Here is a 19,491-nt window from a genome sequence, read left to right as displayed (position 1 = left end):
AATTTCCCTTTTATAGCAGAAGCCAGCAAGGCAGAGTCAAGATATGTAAATATAAAGAAACCCTGCTTCCCTGTCAAGAAAGGGTCAAAAGCTAATGGAAGGGACTCCTTTCAGAAACATATGCTAAAGTTCCACCCATTTGTCAGAAAAGGTAGGCTGGTCTATTAGAGTGTCCATTATTAATACTCCTCTCTTAGCCCTTGTCCTTCTACCTGGACAACACTAAACTCACAGTGGCTTAGTTACAACCATATAACTTCAAGACATCAGCCTGTATGTCATCCATGCTTTTCAACACTGCATTGTAATACAATGAAGACAACACAGAGATTACTTGAGTGTCAGATACTGGGTCTAATTACTTGAGTGTGACTAAAGGTTCACTTTCATAGGTTTTAAGGTGAGAAAGGACAAATGTGACGATCTAGTTAGACTTCACATAAAATACAGCCCACAGGATTTCCTTCTATTGATATAAGTTTCTTGAAAAATATCAAATTAGAGCATTGTTTTTAGAAAAATAATTCTAGTCCTGATTTTACAGTTTACAGTGATGAAGAATTAAAAACAAACCTTACTAAACTGTCCCAGCAATTACTTCCTCTCAGGTAAAAATATGCACCTTATCTCAAGCCTGAATTTGTCTAGCTTCCACATCCAGCTATTGATTCTTGTCATGCCTTGGTCTGATAGACTGAAGAGCCTTCCCTGATCATGTCTCTGTTCCTCACGTAGGTATATACAGAGTTTAATTAAGTCACTCATGAACTTCTCTGGTTAAGCTAAAAGTCTTAAACTTTTTGCATTTTTTACTATGAGGCATGCTTCCAATTCTTGAGATTTTATAATATTAATTCATAACATTCATGAGATTTGCACTTTGCACCACAGCCACATGTATATAGGATTTTTTAACATCCTTTGGATAACATCTCTCCCCTACCCTATTAGCTATACTCATAAAGAATTTTTTTTTCAGCAATATCCCTGAGAAGCGAACCAAAACCAACATTATTCAACATTCTCTAGATGTTCTTGATTATGGCTTTTTCAAGACATCACAACTTCTCCTGTACAGTCTCTATTGTAAGCTTTTCCAGGCAGGAGCTGTTTTCATTTTTAAGCTAACTTTTCACAACCCTTACTTCGACAGCAAAGAGGAACAAGCCTCTTTCTGCCCCTCCTTGTGCTCCTCAAATTGTAAGGCTAAATGTGGGAGGGACAACAAGATGTTTACCTGACACTTCCCTTTTGAGCAGGGAGAAAAGAGAGTAGATGGTAAAGGAATAGAGGACCCGCACTTGGCACCTCTCACATTCCCTTACCACCCACAGTACTCTGCAAGGCATAAGTGGGGGGGGGGAGGGGCAGGGCAGGAAGTAACCTGTTCCACAAAACCAAGTAAAGTAATTTATTCTCTTCCAAGTAAAAGGACATGAGACGGCAGAGAATAGTAATACGAATTCCATACTGTAGCATTTCAAAAGCCTTACGGGAAACCTTCTACTCCACTGTAGTAAAGTCATGGAATTTCACATTCATCAACTTTAGCTAGCACTTCTCCCCTGCCAATGATTTCCCTGCTACCAGCAATCAGTGGTGGGGGGGGTATAATATAAGCAGTGAGGGAAGCAGAGGTAGTGGCTGAAGTGGAGAGAGTGGTTGAAGTAAGGGGACACTGCTTATTGCCACCACAACTTGCTCATGCCCTCTTTCACACACTGCACAGTTTGAGAAACACTGCCATACAGCAGGTGTTTTCAACCTTTTTTAGCCTAAGTACCTCTGGCATCCAGATGCCAAGCAGGGGGAGGGAGAGGGTCATGCGGCCAGATGTCAAGCCAGTGTAGGGGGGGCCAGATGTCAAGCACGGGTGGCACATGGCCAGACACAGAGCAGGGCGGTGTGATGGCACAAGGGTGGGTACAGAGCTCCACTGCCTCCCAGGAGCAGGGCCAGGCCGGGATGAGGGCAGCTGCAACCCTCTGTGGGGTGGGGACACTCACTGAGCTGATGTATAGCAGCAGCAGCCATCGCGTGAGAGCTTCCCTGCCCCACAGAGGGATACTGCTGCCTGCGCCCCGCCTCAGCCCTGCTCCTGGAAGGCGGTGGCTCTCTGTCCCCTCCCAGGACCGGTCCAAGTACTCGCAGGGGTACATGTACCCCCAGTTGACAACCTCCAAGTACCCCCGGCGGTATATGTATCCCTGGTTGAGAACCCCTGCCATACAACATTGCTTGCTCAAATCTAGGGGCAGAAAGCACGGTTCAACTATCTGTGTTTGTGTAGCATATTGTTGGCACTTAAACGCAAATCCCTAATAAATTATAAGACAAGCCGTTTCTAATACAAGTCTTCCGAAGAAGCAATGTTTACAATTCCTTGGATCGTACACAGCTTCATTTTGAGGGGGAAAAGGATCATAAACTAACAATCTGTTTGCCTCCAGACTGAGACAGATATAATAAAATGCTTTCCACTCTCTATCAACTTCCTCCTTGTGCTATTCATGTTTGAAAGGTCTGCCATCTCTTACTGTGCCTACTCATCATATTGGAAACATGAAAGATAATGAAATACAATTGGCAGATGGGACTCTATTGATGATAAAGATCAAAGTTCCAGTTGGAACAAAGTAATGCATCCAAGCATAAGGATGGCCCAGAGAGATAGGTGACGGAAGGGGAAAGGAAAAGAAAAGGTGAAAAGATGTGTAGAAAGGGCAGCTACAAATATCAAGTCTACATTTTTTTTAACACACTTGAATAGACAGAGGGTTTAAAGAGCTGCCAGAGAAGTACTGAGACAGGAGGATACCAGGTGTCAAATGTGGAGAGGTAGAAAGAGTGACTGAACAAGCTGATCTTTTCAATAGCCCCAAGCATCTAATGAGAGAACAGAGGAAAGCAACTGGTGTCATGAAAGAACTGAGCACAGGTGTTAAAAAATGGAAATCTCTCATTAACTATGAAAGTAGGTGCATCTTGAAAAAAAAAAAAAAAAAAAAATCAGAGCTCTTATCACTCAAACTCCAGGCTTTCAAGAATGAGAATCTTGAAATGAGAGAACTTACAGCTGCTGAAACAGAAGCAGTGTGAAACAACCTTTTAGAAATAAATTAATCCCTGTGTTCTTGAGAATCCATAGCTAATGAAGAACTATAATGACATTGGCTTCAGCAGCTTATAAGGGAGGTAAACACTGCATCAGTTCTCTGCTCTGCATTTTCCTATAACACAAGACCAACCTCATTTTCACTAGTCTTTTGTCCAATTCTGAAGAGCTAGTGAATTATTGTTATGTGTATTACAGAAGAACCAGAACATAATCAGAGACCTACTAACACCTTTGCCTAGCGAGTCCCAGCCCTGGAGAGCATGAAGCTTGAGAACAAGATGATGGCTTGCCTTATTTCCCCAGTAGTACACAAAACAGTCTTTCTATTTGTTTGCATTAGCAGCCTGCATCATAGGGAAAGCAGCGTCTAGAGAGAGAGGTACAGAATGATCAAGGGAGGGCAGTAACTGGCAGAGCCTTGATTCTCTTCCCATTAAAATGCTAACCACCATATGATACCATATTTGCCTGAATACAAGTGACCTTAAATTTAAGATGACCTCCCTCCTCCTCCCCTATAAATAGAGCCAACCCCAAGTTCAGAACCTGACAGAGTCAAGAACAGAATCCAAATCCTCCATTCCCAGTATGTCTTTACCATTAGCCCACTCTTCCTTTCACTAGCCAATTAACCTGCTTAAATTGTTTAAACAAGTCAAATGAAGTTTAATATTGCAGGCATATGGCTTAAAATAGGCATGAAAGAGTGAATAAAGTAGATGTATGTGTATGCAATTATAAAAAGCATGGCAGTGTGGGACATCTAGGCATCAATATCATACAAAAAACATGTAACTGGCATTTCAAGAATGGTCTTGTAATGCTTGATATGGATAAGATGCAGCCATGATTAATATTAAAAGGCCAAATCCTCTGCCCCTTTTTCAGCTGATTTATGTTTTTCAGACAGCTTAAAACTGTCCAAGGGGCGTCAAAAGGTTCACTTGAAACAATGGACTCTTCAGCTAGTGCAAGACGTGCAGATACTTTCAATAGATCTAAGCATCTAGAGCTAAGTACATCTTAGCCCTAAGGGCTAAGCATCTAGGGCTAAGACAATCAAAATGCCCCAGGCTGAATCCATTCAATCTTTGCAGGTTTTTCTAAACTGCGCAGATTGAACTGATAAGCAAGAAAACAGACATTCACTTTGAAAACAGAAATGCAGCCAGACCTCTGCAGTGCTCCATACCAGGAGCTGGGGGGGAAGGGGAGGGGGATGATAGAGCATGCCTCCCAGCCTGCTGGCCACTGCCAAAGTCACCTGAATGCAGCCAAGCGGGGCTCATCCTTGACTGTAGACTTTAGGGGTGGGGGAGAGGAAATGCCTGCCCCCCACACCTCTGCTCCCTAGCCCGAGTACAATAACTCTTTCAGCTAACTCAGAAGGGGGTGAGAGGGAACAACCAACCCCTTCGGCCAGGCACCAGACCCCCAGCCACATCCCCTCCTCAGCCAGATGAAAGAGTGATAGTTCTGGCTAGGGAGCTGAGGGGGTGGGGTAGACCCTGCTCTGTTGAAGCAGGCAGCACAGCCCAGGGCTGCAAAGAAAGCATCCTGGGATGCTGGGGGGCTGTGAGTTAACTTGAACTGGGAGGGGATCTGGGACAGAGGTTCCATAAACTGGTTAGACTTAAATCAGTTAAGTCTGATACTACATCCAACAAGGTTTATCTTAAACCAATTCCGGCCATTTTAAAAGTGGTTTAAGTGCACTGAACTTCTGTTCTGTTACAGGTCTAAACTGGTTTCTGATAACTTAAACCAGTTTATGTGTAACTTCTGTCCCTAGCCCTGAGAGAATAAAGTGACCAATGTCATGAAAGAACTGAGCACAGGTGATAAAATAAGAAATCATTCATTAACTATTACATTAACTGTATCTTCAAAAAAAATCAGAGCTCTTGTCAGTCAAATTACAGGCTTTCAGGAGACAAAATTTTGAAATGAGAAAACTTAATAGCTACTGAAACAGAAGCAGTGGGAAACACTCTTCTAAAAAAAAGGACAAAGTAATTTTCTTTTGTTTTTGAGAATCCATAGCTAATGAAGAACTATAGTGGCATTGGCTTCAGCAGTCTGTAAGGGAGGCAAACACCATGAGTTCTGTCCTGCATTTCCTATTACATTACCTCTTCTCTTCTTGTATATATCTTACAAGAGATCTGAGAGTGCTCTGAGTTATGCCATTAGCTGTTTCAGCTCCAAGTCATTGCTGGATTGCAGAAATGAAAACATGCATTTCTGCACTTCCATTTCCCTATCCACTACTCAGAAGTATCAAACTCAACACATCTGAGGACTGAGCCCAAAACATTTAAAAATAAATTAAACAGCTAAGAAACCTGACGATGCTTTCTCCTTGATCCTTGTCCATTGATGCTTATTTAAAAAAGGTTTCACAACAGAATTCAATGACTGAGCAAACTTTCCACAAAAATGAAAAATTGTAAAATATGGATAAAATCAAAAAGTGGGTTTTTATGGAAGATGGTAAAAATAACCTGGACAAATTGACAACCTGAGCTGAGAGATTATTAGATGCTCTTCAGCAAAGAGTTATATGACCCAGGAAAATGTCAACGGCCTGCAAAGTCTGTATTTGCTAACAGCTGGCAGTGTAAAAATCCTTTGATTCCCTTTAGCTTGTTGAACAGAGACAAAGTGTTTCAATTATTAGGTTTAGTCTTTAATGACTGTTTAAGAGAGGCCCTCAGTTAAAGGTCAGTTTAAGGCCCTCAATACAGGCTATGAATGTGTGAAGAGTTTGAATTAGCAGCTCACATCAGGAGAGCAGCTGAAGGAATAACAGTAGCTGGTATAGTAAATGATATTATTTACTTTGCTAAACAGCAGCAATGAAAGTTCCCAATTTTGATTCTAACGAAGTCAACAGAAAAACTGCATTTGATTTTAACAGTAGTGTAACAAGGGTGGGGTGACCGGGCAGGTGCCCTGGGTACTGACTTGGGAAGGGGTGGAAAGATATCAGCTGCTCCTGCAGCCACACAATTGCACCAGTGGTTCAGCAGCATCCAGAAGTCGCTGCTGCTACCCTCATGTGCTCCACTGTCCTGGGTGTCTGGCTGCTTTGTTACATTTCTGGATTTTAAAGAAGCAGAGTGAACATATTGCCCCAAATCCAATCAACTGCCTTTAGCACCTTTACCTCAATTTTCCAAAATAAATGCAACTTTTAACTGCTTGGCTCCATTTTCTAATGTGTTGACTTCACATCCTCAATGTACTGACAATCTGATCTTTTACTCATACTTTCCATCTGAATTCCATGATAAAAAGAATCCATTTCCCTAGAGGCAAATTAAATTGAGATGTACAGTGAGAAATTTACATTTAGAATGAAAAATTGAACTTCTAATATGGGAGTAAATTGTTTTTGACTTTTCTGCCAAGACACTCTGGAAATGGTTTGATCCTCTCCTCCAATAATATTGACCTCATTGCCTTTTATCATGAGAAAAAAATCAACTGCAGGGCATACATATTAGCTAGTGATTTGCCAAGACAATTGGCAGTGGGTATCATGTATCAGGGAGCAAGATTAAGTGCCACTCTCAACTAAACCTTCATCTAAGCTGTGCTAAGACAAAAACTGTACAAAATAAGGGGAAAGAAGTCAGATGTGGGAAACCAATTGGAAACTGTAAGATAGATACCTTTGAAGAATGATTTCTTCATGGATTTTGTGAAGGTCATATGTAACTGCACACATCAGCTAATACCTAATCAAAATAAGGATACAAATCAGCCCTCACCTCTCTTTTTACTCAGCTGAAAAGACTGACAACAATTCTGAATGTGATTTCCTACTGTATACAGAATATAAAATACATCCAATTGATAATCCTATCATTAGTATTCACAACTAAAGATCTAACATTTGAGAGTATAAGTAGGAAGGGATGTAATAAGAAACAAACCAGCTGAATTATTAGATTATCGTCTCATGTGCACCACTCTTACACATTACAGAAGCTAAAAACTCACATAACAAGGTAAGTAACTAAGAAGCTTCCTGATATAACAACAAAAAAGTTTAATTCTCAACCTATCCTCTTGAATTCTAAAAATGACCCTGCACATCAATACTCACTTAATCCTCTTAATTTATTTGCAACACACTTTATTTGTTTGATGAACTCTACGCTACTTATAAACTCCTGAATGATGTCCTTCGCACAGGCCATAGAAAACCATGTTAGGTCTATCAAAAATATATCTATCACTGCAATGTAAGTTAAAAGCAAAACCCAGAAGCATGGGAAATATAAACAGTAAAACAGCTTTGCTGGGATCCTATGACCCCAGCTGACTTCCTGCCCTTTGGGCAGGGGGCTGGACTCAATGATTATCTCCCAAGGTCCCTTCCAGCCCTGATGTCTATGAAATCTATAGGTATGGCTACACTCAGATCACCCCCAGGCAATGGTTGTCCAGCCTCTTCTTGATCACTTCCAGTGGTGAAGAGTCCATAATTTCTCTAGGCAGTCTATGCCACTGCCTCACTGCCCTAAAAGAAATTGTAAAGAAGTTTTCCTTGATATTCAATCTAAACCTACTCTGCTGAAACTTCATGCCACTGACATGTGTCCTTCACTCTGTAGCAAAAGACAAAAGGCGCTCTCCCTCTTCTATTTCAACTCTTTAAGTAGCTGAAGACTGTTATCACATCCCTTCTTAAGCAACTTTTCCTCAAGCTGAACATACCTAGCTCTTTCAGCCTCTCCTCATATGACTTGCCTGCCAAGCCCTTGATCATCTTTGTTGCCTGCCTCTGGACCTTCTCTAACTTCACATCATTTTTAAAATGTGGAACCTAGAACTGCACAGTACTCCAGATGAGGCCTAACCAGTGCTGAGTAGAGGCACTACCACCTCCTGGGTCTTGTACCTAATGCTTCTACCGATTCATTCCAAAGCTACATTTGCCTTTTGTGCAGCTGCATCGCACTACAGACTCATACTAGGTGCATCTATGTGTCCATTTTACTGCGAAGTTGACTAATTAGCTCTGCAGTAAAGCATCACTGTCTACATGTGCAACAGTATTAGGGTGCAGTAAATTAACTAACTGCCACAGGATAGTACTGTTGGGGACAGTACTGTCCTTTGGCAAAGTAATTTACTCCACCAAAATACACATGTAGATGATGATAGGCTGGGACATGAGGCTACCGAAGTGCTGGGACTGCCTGCTACCTAGTTCTGCACTATAGCATCCTTGTGCCCCAGCCAGCCCCTCTGCCACCTGATACTGCCAGCCGGAGCCCAGAGCTGACCCCCTGGCATCCCTGCCAGCCCAGGGGTATCCACCCTGGCTCAAACTGCTGTGGTCCTGGAAACACATGTTAATGCTGCAGCCGAGAGCAGTTTTTATGTGGCGCAAACTGAGCCAGAGTTGATCATGTTGCCTTAATGGAACCCAGTGAGTGTGTGATCTATCTACCAAATCCTTTTCCACAGTGCTGCCATCCAACCAGGTGCCACCCGTCTTATATTTGTGTTTTTGATTATTCCTCCCAAGGTGAAGCACCTTGCATTTGTCCACATGGAACTTCATCCTGTTAGCTCTAGCCCAACTTTCCAATCTGTCAAGATCCTTCTGAATTGCATTTGCATCCTCCAATGGGCTGACAATCCTTCCCAGTTCTGTGTCATCTCCAACAGTATCATGTTGATGTTGGAGTGAGATGGAAACCTAAATCAGACTGAGTCAGATGGAAACTTTGAGTGGGGGGAGGGTGCACATGGAAACACACATCTGGGTAGCAAGATATACACAAGAAATGGATGAACCAAGAACATGTGGACCAAATAGAATTAATGCCATCTAAAGAGCCCACCCAGGAGAAAACCAATCCCCTTACCTGATTAGGCCAGCCTTGAGATGGAACAAGCTAGTTCTAGGTCAAGAAGCCAAATCTCTGAGTTCCTCTTCAGATCTGGGCTAAACAGTAGGCTTACTTATAGTTCTATGATTATGATTCCCAGAACCTGTGATCCTATGGACACATCTCATAGTATCCAAACATGAATAAAAACAATGTACTTACTCCTAGATATACTGCTTATCAGAAAAATCAATGGCAAAGGTCTCCAAGCTCTCTCAGATTGGGTACAAGATACTTCCAGCCCAGAGACAGCTCGGTAAATTGTTCTCCAACATATAGTTAGCTTCCGGGCTCCGCAGGTGGGGAAAAAAATAGGCAAAAAGGCTGAAGTTATTATTTAGGGGTATAAATTTCATTAAAATATTTTGACTTGAAATACCTCTATTCTAATTAGGCAGCACTAAAAATCAACATGTTAACACAAAGCACAAGGCTGGGAAGAGTCTGACCCCTACTGCTTTGTCACTAAGTAGGAGAAACAAATAGTCAATAATGTTTCACAGGTATAAAATCAATGTAAATTGCATCTGCAACTCCTCAATATTAAAATAGAAAGGTGTTTTTTTTTTTTAATTTAAGGCTTTATAAATCTCCATCTTATAAATCTCCATCTTTCACCTGGATGGTTCACCAGAGAATAATGTTTATTTCCTAATTTTAATATTCTCTCTTAGTATCATTTCTATAGTTTTCCATAGTTATTTATCATTGTGTCTGAAATCCTCCAGAAACTAGCTGAATGATTTTATCATTTTCCTCAAATAAGTTACAGTCTGGATAGTTTCATAGTTTCTAGGGTCAGAAGGGACCTGAGTAGATCACCTAGTCTGACCCCCTGCCACGGCAGGAAAGAGTACATCTAGCCTCCTCTTAAAGACCTCCAGGGTAGGAGCCAGCACCACTTCTCTCGGAAGTTGGTTCCACGTCCTAGCCGCCCTGACCGTGAAGTTGCACCTCCTGATATCTAGCTTAAATCTGCCCTCTGCCAGCTTGTGACCGTTATTCCTGGTCACTCCTGGCGGCGCTCGGGGAAACAGTGACTTCCCCAATGCCTGCTGATCCCCCCTGACTAGTTTGTAACAGGCCACTAGATTCCCCCTCAGCCTTCTCTTTTGGAGGCTGAACAGGTTCAGGTCCTGTAGCCTCTCCTCATAAGGTCTGCCCTGCTGTCCCCTGATCATGCGAGTGGCCCTCCTCTGAACCCTCTCCATGTTGTCCGCATCCCTCTTGAAGTGCGGCGACCAGAACTGGACACAGTACTCCAGCTGCAGCCTGACCAGTGCCGCATAGAGGGGGAGGATCACCTCCTTGGACCTGCTTGAGATGCATCTGTGGATGCATGACCAGGTGCAGTTGGCCTTCCTGACTGCATCCCCACACTGCCGGCCCATGTTCATCTTGGAGTCAATGATGACTCCGAGATCCTTTTCCACCTCTGTACTGACAAGAACGGAGTTCCCCAACCTGTACATATGGTGCCGGTTGTTCCTCCCCAGGTGCATCACTTCGTACTTGTCGGTGTTGAATCCCATCCTATTCTCATCCATCCACCCCTGTAACCTGTCTAGGTCCGATTGCAGCCTAGTCCTCCCTTCTAGAGTGCCCACATCTGCCCACATCTTAGTGCCATCTGCAAATTTGAGAACAGGGCGCTTTTCACCCCCTCGTCCAAGTCACTGATGAAGATGTTGAACAGTGCAGGCCCGAGGACCATGCCCTGGAGAACCCCACTGCCCACATCCCTCCAGGTCAAAAATGACCCATCCACCACCACTCTCTGGGTGCAGCCCTCCAGCCAGTTGGCGACCCAATTGACTGTGTGGGTGTCAACACCACAGTCCCCCAGTTTCTTAATGAGAACAGGGTGAGAGACAGTGTCAAAGGCCTTCCAAAAGTCCAGGAAGACTATGTCCACTGCTACCCCTGCATCTAAGGATTTGGTGATCTGATCACAGAAGGCCACCAGGTTGGTCTGACAGGACCTGCTGCTAATGAACCCGTGTTGGTTGCCCCTTAGCATGATCTCTCCTGCTGGCTCCTCGTGGATATGCGCCAGAATAATTTTCTCAAAAAGCTTGCCCAGGATTGAGGTAAGACTAAATGGCCTATAGTTTCCTGGGTCCTCCTTCTTCCCCTTTTTGAAGAAGGGAACTACGTTGGCCCTCTTTTAGTCCTCTGGCACCCCACCAGAGCACCACGAGCCTTGTAAAGCCATGCCAGGGGTCCTGCAATGACCTCAGCCAATTCCCTCAGTACTCTAGGGTGGAGATCGTCTGGACCAGCTGATTTGAATACATCCAGTCCCTCCAGAAGTTCCCTAACTAGTTCCTCACTAACCCTTGGCCTAGGTGTGCCTCCCCTGGGGCCTGAGGGGGGGTGACTGTTCCGGTCCCTGCTTAGGACAATGGAAGCAAAGAAATCATTAAATATGTTGATTTTGTCGTCTGGTGTGACGACCAAATTCCTTAACGTGTCCTGCAGGTGCCCCACATTACCCGGAACCCTCTTTTTACCCCCTATGTATTTAAAAAAGGACTTCTTGTTGTCCTTAATCCGGGAAGCTAGTCCCAGTTCCATCTCTGCCTTAGCCTTCCTGACTGCCCCCCTACATCCCCGAGGAACTGCAGTATAGTCATCCTGGTGATGGCCCCTCCTTTCCATTGGGTGTTCACCTCCTTTTTTGCTAGGAGACATTCCCGGATGCTTTTCGTGAGCCATGGGGGCTTGTGTGCCCTCGTGCTCCCTTTGATCTGTGTTGGGATTACCTCCCTTTGGGCTTGGAGGATCGTCTCCTTAAGGAGCGACCATTCTCCTTGGACACCTGGCTCCCCTCCCCTCCGGGACCTCAGTGCTTCCCCGACTATTCTCCTTTCAAGCAGATTTAGTAAGTGGAGGAAAGAACAGGAAAGAAGTCATGGTTTCATTCTTGAAGATGAAACCTTTAAGGAATAAGGATTCTGAAACAGTATAAAAGTATGCACTGATTAAATAAGTGAGAAGAAACTGAAAAACACAGTTACTACGTTCACCGCCTTGTTCCAAATGTCACGGTACCTGTATTTAGGGATTATATTCAAATGCATGCGTTTCAAACAAATGCACCCACACACCTGCAAAATGGTTGATTAGTGTTGGACTATATTGCAAGGAAATTCAATGCACTCTTAACCACTGACACCATCAAACAAATACAAAACAACAAAAATGAGTTCAGAGATGATATGAAATTTAAGAGCCTAAATTTGTACACCTTTCTGTAGCAACCCTGCCACTGACTTTTACACTGAACAGGTGTCCTGCATTTGAGAAGATCAACTATTCTCATATCTGAATGACTCAAACATTTCAGAATAACCAACTGGTTTTAAAAAGGGGAAAAAAATGATCCAAACTTGATTCAGTTGTGATAAGGATAATAATACAAAGAGGTTGAGATGATTTGTAAGACTGTGTTGTTGGAAAAGAAATGAAAAAAGAATAGTTCTTTTTATAGAGTCAAGGATAACTCATTGGATAGCTCAGATGAATTCAGCAGATTTGTTGCAACAGATAGAGTAGGGACAAAACATTCATCATGTAAGGATAATGAGAAAGCAGAAAGCTAAAGGCCTGCCAGAGCATAGCAGCTCTCATAATGGATCAGAGCTGTAGTCATTCTGATTCAGAATCACAGAAAAATGAAGTAAGAGGAGACCCCAAGAATTTTTCTAGACCAGGGCAGGCAATAATTTTGGCTGGAGGGCTGCTTAACAAGTTTTGGTGACCTGCTGAGGGCCTTGGGGGTAGCCCCACCCCTTGACAGGTGTCCCACCCCCTGGTTGCCATATTGGGACTGGAAGTCCTGCCCTCTAACCCCTGACTTTTGCTACCAGAAATCCCTCCCCTTATCCCCGCCCCGAAAATAATCCTTTCAGAAGGGGACGATTGCTATCTCAGAACCAGAAAACAAACAAATTAAACACTAAAAGTCAAAGACGTACTATAACATATTTTATTACAAAAAAATTTTGTCATGATTTTTGTCTCCATATTGTATATAGAAGGGACTGCATAACATCTCAAAAATAAAGTCTTACTCTTATACTGTATGTTGGGGGTATGGGGTGTGGTTGTGGGTGTATGTGAGGGGGCTGTGGGATATGGAGGTGTGTGAGGTGGTATGCTGGCACCTGGCAGTGCATAGCTACACACCATGTTGGGGAATAAGTGGGAGGTGTGCGGACCCCTGAGCTCCACACTCTCACCAGCCCTCTGGATGTGGGCTCTGCACTGCCACCAGCTCAAGTCCAATGCTCCATGCTCCCACCCAGCTGCAGTTCCCCCCTGCCCCTACCCCCACCATTGCATCCCTACCTGCTTCCCAGGGCAAGTGGGGCACTGGGGAAGCCAAGCAGGTTCCCCCCAGCTGCTGGCTGGGCCAGTCTATTCCACCCACAAGGATGGGAGCGAGGAGCGATAGGATATGTTGGGTAGGGGAAGATATGCGAGCACCTTACTCTCACCCTCATGGGCAGAAGGGGTGGGCAGGGTAGAATTTGCTGGTGGGTGCCTATGGGCCAGATGAAAGTGCCTGGCAGACCAAATTCAGCCCACAGGCTGTATTTTACCCACCCCTATTCTAGACCAATCCCTGTTCAAGACAGGATCACACCAATTGGAAGCACATCAGAGATATATTTTTCTAATCTGCACTTGCAAAATTTCCAGGGATGCAGACTGCACACCTTCTCTGGATGGTGTGTTCTAGTCCTTAACCACGCTTAGTCAGAAAGTTTTTCCTACTAACCAACCAAAATCTCATGTCATGGTTTTAAGATCTCTAATAATTTTGGTGTGCTCTTCTTTCTTGAAGTGAGGGCCCAAAACTAGCTACAGTACTTCACCACCAGTGCTGTGATTTGCATGCAACTCTCTGCTCTTTACCCATGTGTTTGGGTTTTTTACAACATCAACTTGTTGACTAACATTCTACTATTATACCCTCTAGATTCTTCTTTATGGTATTAAAACCTAGCCATTTATTCCTCATTTGCATATGTCTACTTAATCATTCCTTCCTACAATGAACTACCAGGCCCAGCAACAGCCAGCGAGCCCAGACCAATGGTCAAAAGGGAGAAACAGGTTAAGTGATGGGGGACGGGGCATTGCTGAGACTAGGGGGTCAGTGGGCACAACCGTTGGAGGCCTCAAATGCCTCTACACGAATGCTCGAAGTATGGGGAAGAAGCAGGAGGAACTTGCCCTCCTCCTAGCTGTCACCAGCCCTGACATAGTAGGGATCACAGAAACGTGGTGGGACTCATCGCATGACTGGGCGGTGAGTGTCAAGGGCTATAGGCTATACAGGAGGGACAGGATAGGAAGGAAAGGTGGAGGAGTAGCACTCTACATCAAGGAGGAATATACTTCCTCATTAATCAGCAAGGGGGTAGAGGGGGGGCACTCTGAGGTGCTCTGGGTTAGAGTAAAAGGCAGTCCAGGGGAGAGAGACTTAACGGTGGGAGTCTACTATAGACCTCCCAACCAGGGAGAAGAGCTCGACCAGGAATTCTTAGGTCAGCTCACAGAGGCAGTGAGGGCTAAGGATGTGGTCATCATGGGGGACCTGAACTTCCCAGACATCTGCTGGGAGGAGCAGTCAGCCAAGTCTGATCGCTCACGTCGGTTCTTAGCCAGAGTGCAGGACCTCCATCTAACCCAGGAGGTGCACAGTCCCACCAGGGGAGACGCCTTGTTGGACCTGGTGCTGGCCACGGGTGATGACCTGGTGAGGGGGCTGCGGGTGATGGGCCACCTGGGAGACAGTGATCATCGCTTGCTGGAATTCACCATCCAGCGTAAGGTGGCAAAGGGCTGCAGCAAGGCAACAGCCCTAGACTTTAGGAGGGCTGACTTCAACAAGCTAAGGAGAATCGTTGGGGAAGCGCTGAGGACCCAGAGGGGAAGGGAATCAGATGTCGAAGGGGAGTGGTTGCTCCTTAAGGAGACGATCCTCCATGCCCAAAGGGAGGTAATCCCAACAAGGGTCAAAGGGAGCAGGAGGGCACATAAACCCCCATGGCTCACTAAGAGCATCCGGGAATGTCTCCTTGCTAAAAGGGAGGCATACACCCAATGGAGAGATGGGGTCATCACCAAGAAGGACTATGTTACAGTCGCCCGAGGATGTAGGGGGGCAGTCAGGAGGGCCAAGGCAGAGATGGAGATAGGACTAGCTTCCCGGATTAAGGACAATAAGAAGTCCTTCTTCAAATACATAGGGGGTAAAAAGAGGGTCCCGGGTAATGTGGGGCCCCTGCAGGACACGATGGGCAACTTAGTCATCACGCCAGATGATAAAGCTAACATATTTAACGATTTCTTTGCCTCTGTCTTCCTAAGTAGGGACCAGTTCAGCCACCTCCCTGCTGGGCCCCCCTCGGGCCCCGGGAGAGACACGCCTGGGCCAGGGGTTAGCGAGGAGTTAGTTAGGGTACTTCTGGAGAGGCTGGACGTGTTCAAGTCCGCTGGTCCGGACGATCTTCACCCTAGGGTTCTACAGGAACTGGCCGAGGTCATTGCGGGACCCCTGGCGCGGCTCTATGAGCACTCGTGGTGCTCTGGTGAGGTGCCAGGAGGACTGGAAGAGGGCCAATGTGGTCCCTATCTTCAAAAAGGGAAAAAAAGAGGACCCGGGAAATTACAGGCCAGTTAGTCTTACCTCAATCCCGGGTAAGCTCTTTGAAAAAATTATCCTGGCACACATCCAGGAGGGCCTTGCGGGGGAATGCATGCTCAGGGGCAACCAACATGGGTTCATCAGTGGCAGGTCTTGTCAGACCAACCTGGTGGCCTTTTACGATCAGGTCACCAAATCATTAGACGCAGGGGTTGCTGTGGATGTAGTCTTTTTGGACTTCCGGAAGGCTTTCGACACTGTCTCTCACCCTGTCCTCATCAAAAAGCTGGGAGACTGTGGTGTCGATGCCCACACGGTCAAATGGGTCGCCAACTGGCTGGAGGGCCGCACCCAGAGGGTGGTAGTGGATGGGTTCTTCTCGACCTGGAAGGACGTGGGCAGTGGGGTTCCGCAGGGCTCGGTCCTCGGGCCCGCACTGTTCAACATCTTCATCAGTGACTTGGATGAGGGGGTAGAAAGCACCCTGTTCAAGTTTGCTGATGACTCTAAGATGTGGGGGGATGTGGGTGCACTAGAAGGGTGCAATAGGCTACAAACTGACCGTGACAGGTTGCAACGGTGGGCGGATGAGAATAGGATGGGGTTTAACACTGATAAGTGCAAGGTGTTGCACATGGGGAGGAAGAACCGGCACCACACTTACAGGTTGGGGAACTCCCCTCTTGCCAGCACGGAGACGGAAAAGGATCTTGGAGTCGTCATTGACTCCACGATGAACATGGGCCGGCAGTGTGGGGAGGCAGTCAAGAAGGCCAACCGTACCCTGTCATGCATCCACAGATGCATCTCGAGCAGGTCCAGGGAGGTGATCCTCCCCCTCTATGCGGCACTGGTCAGGCCGCAGCTGGAGTACTGCGTCCAGTTCTGGGCGCCACACTTCAAGAGGGACGTGGACGATATGGAAAGAGTTCAGAGGAGGGCCACTCGTATGATCAGGGGTCAGCAGGGCAGGCCTTATGAGGAGAGGCTACGGGACCTGAACCTGTTTAGCCTCCACAAGAGAAGGTTAAGGGGGGACCTTGTGGCCTGCTACAAACTGGTCAGGGGGGATCAGCGGGTATTGGGGGAGTCCCTGTTCCCCCGTGCGCTGCCAGAAGTGACCAGGAATAACGGTCACAAGCTGGCGGAGGGTAAGTTTAGATTAGATATTAGGAGGCGCTACTTCACAGTCAGGGCGGCTAGGGCCTGGAACCGGCTTCCAGGGGAAGTGGTGCAGGCTCCTAGCCTGGGGATTTTTAAAAGGAAGTTAGATAAGCACCTTGCCGGGGTCATCTGACCCCGGTGCTCTTTCCTGCCAAGGCAGGGGGTCGGACTAGATGATCTACCTAGGTGCCTTCCGACTCTAGCTACTATGATACTATGATACGTATGGTATTTGGCACTTGTCTTCAATGGATGCAATTCTTTTTATTCCTGACCCCATTTCCAATTTATCAAGGTCCCCTTGAATCTTATATCTGTTGTTTAAAGGTGTCCATTCCGCTGCCAAGTTTGCTGTCATCCACAAACTTAGTAAAGGTACACTAAATTACAATATGCACATAAATAATAAAGATATTAAACAGTACTGGACACAGATCAGACCCCTGGTGAATCTCTCTTGATACTTCCTTTCAGTTTGACATTGAGCTGTCAATGACTATTCAGACTATTTTTTGAGCATGACTATTTAGTAAGCTTATGCACCCATCTTACAGTAGTTTCATCTAGAGTTTGTTTTCTTAATTTACTTACAAGAATGTTGAGAGAGACAACATCAAAAGATTTACTAAAGCCAAGGTATACCACGTTTACTGAAACTCCCTTTATTGACAAAGCCCATTACCTGGTCATGGAAGAAAATTCGGCTGGTTTAGTATGATTTTCTCTTGACAAATATTGTGTTACTCACCACCTTGTTATCCTCTAAGTACTTGCATATGGGTTGCTTAATCAGATTCTCCAGCATTTTTCTAGGCATCAAAGTTAGACTGACACTTCTTGTAGTTCCCCAGGTCTTCGTTCCCTTCTACCCCTCCCTTCCCCCCTATTTTTTTTTTTTTTTTTTTAAAGATAAGCACTATATTTACCCTTTCCTAGTCATCTGTCTTGGCTCTCACATGACCTTCATGAGTTTTCAGAGATAATAGCTAATAGCTGTGCAATTACTTCAGGCAATTCCTTGAGTACTCAAGAATGAATGAATGAATGAATGAATCTCATCAGGCTCTTTTGATTTGGAAACATATAGCTTTCCTCGGTAATCTTCAAGCCACTGGTTCTCAACCTCTTTTAGACTTGATGCACCATTTTGTAAATTTTCAGAATTTAACAGTACCCCAATTAAAAATGAAAATAAATATATTATAATAGAAACATTATAATTATATAATTTATCAATGTGTTATTAATTAACACTACCTTGCCCTACGCCCTACTTCTTTCCCAGTCTTCACCTAAGGAGTCATAGAGTGATAGAAGTTAGGGGCTGGAAGAGATCTCATAAGATCATCAGGTCCAGCCCACCCACTCTTAAGGCAGGAACGACTGCTGAAGTCAGATGACCCCAGTGAGGTGTACGTCCAATCATCTTTTAAAGATCTCCAGGGAAGGTGACTATACCACCTCTGGGGGTAGTCTGTTCCAGACTCTAGAGACAAGACCCGTAAAGAAGCTTTCCCTTATGTCTAATATGAAGCAATCTTCTATCAGTTTAGGACCATTATTCCTAGTCTTCCCCTGAGGTACCTTGGTGAACAGATTTCTCTTAGCCCCTGATGTTCACCCCTTATATATTTAAAGGCTGTCACCAGGCCCCCCCTAAGTCTTCCCTTTTCCAGGATGAACAGTCCCATGTACTTCATTCAGCCTCTCCTTGTATGGTCTGTTCTCCAGACCATAGTTTCTCAACCTGTGGTACATGTACCCCTGGGGGTATGCAAGATACAGGAAGGGGATATGAAGGTACCTCAACACTCTCTTTCTCACCCTCTTTTCCTGTCTCTCTCGCCCCTTCCTCCTCTCAAAACTATGGCAAAAAGTTTAAATTCCCCAGTAATAACTTGGTGTTCAGCCCTCCTAGCTTGGCCAACATCACCTCTAGCCCAGGTACATACTTAGGTTGTGCACCCCTTGTGTAAAAGGTGGCAACCCTACCTACACCAGATCAGACATCTGTCATATCACAGCCTTATATACACAGCCCTTCCACCATATGGCACACATTAGTCTGTAAATATAAAATCCCCTGGAAAATTGAGTGTTGGGGTACTTATTAACATTTTCGGAAGTTAAGGTGTACTTACTGCTTAAAAGGTTGAGAAACACTGCTCCAGACCCTTAATCATTCATGTATCCTGCCTTTGGCTCTTTCCAGCTTCTCTACATACTTCTTGAAGTGCGGCACCCAGAACTGGACACAGTACTCCAGCTGTGGCCTCACCAATGCTGAGCAGAACAGGAGGATGACATCCTTAGTTTTCCTTGTGATGAATGGATTGTTGCATGCCCGAGTGTTGTTTGCTTTGCCAGCTATAGCATCGCATTGGTGGCTTATGGGGCAAGAATAGCCACCACCACCACAGCTGCTCCTCCAAGGACTCACATGCTAGGGACCACAGTCAACTGCTCACAGGCGCCTCCCACCAGCCCAGGGAGTATGTGATGAACTGGGGTATAAGTCTTGCTGAAAAGCGTGGTTCTGCATTCACATCTGCCCACAAACTGCAGAGCATACAGAGGGTTGATGAGGCATGGGAAGAGGTAGCCACATTACTCCTTGTCTGTCTGACTCAGGTGGG

The 19,491-nt window shown here is 45.2% G+C and overlaps 1 protein-coding gene across 1 annotated transcript in view; it reads right to left on the bottom strand.

The window, feature by feature from the left end:
- EVC2 (EvC ciliary complex subunit 2) overlaps nucleotides 1–19,491 on the bottom strand; it is a 181,904-nt gene that overhangs the window by 92,877 nt on the left and 69,536 nt on the right. The gene's annotated exons all lie outside the window — the stretch shown is intronic.

The sequence above is a fragment of the Crocodylus siamensis genome, chromosome 2 (genome assembly GCF_052110815.1).
Source record: "Crocodylus siamensis isolate JL-2025a chromosome 2, ASM5211081v1, whole genome shotgun sequence".
Classification (NCBI taxonomy): domain Eukaryota; kingdom Metazoa; phylum Chordata; order Crocodylia; family Crocodylidae; genus Crocodylus; species Crocodylus siamensis.
Note: the sequence above shows the minus strand (reverse complement) of the source record. Positions and strands in the feature narration are given on the sequence as shown.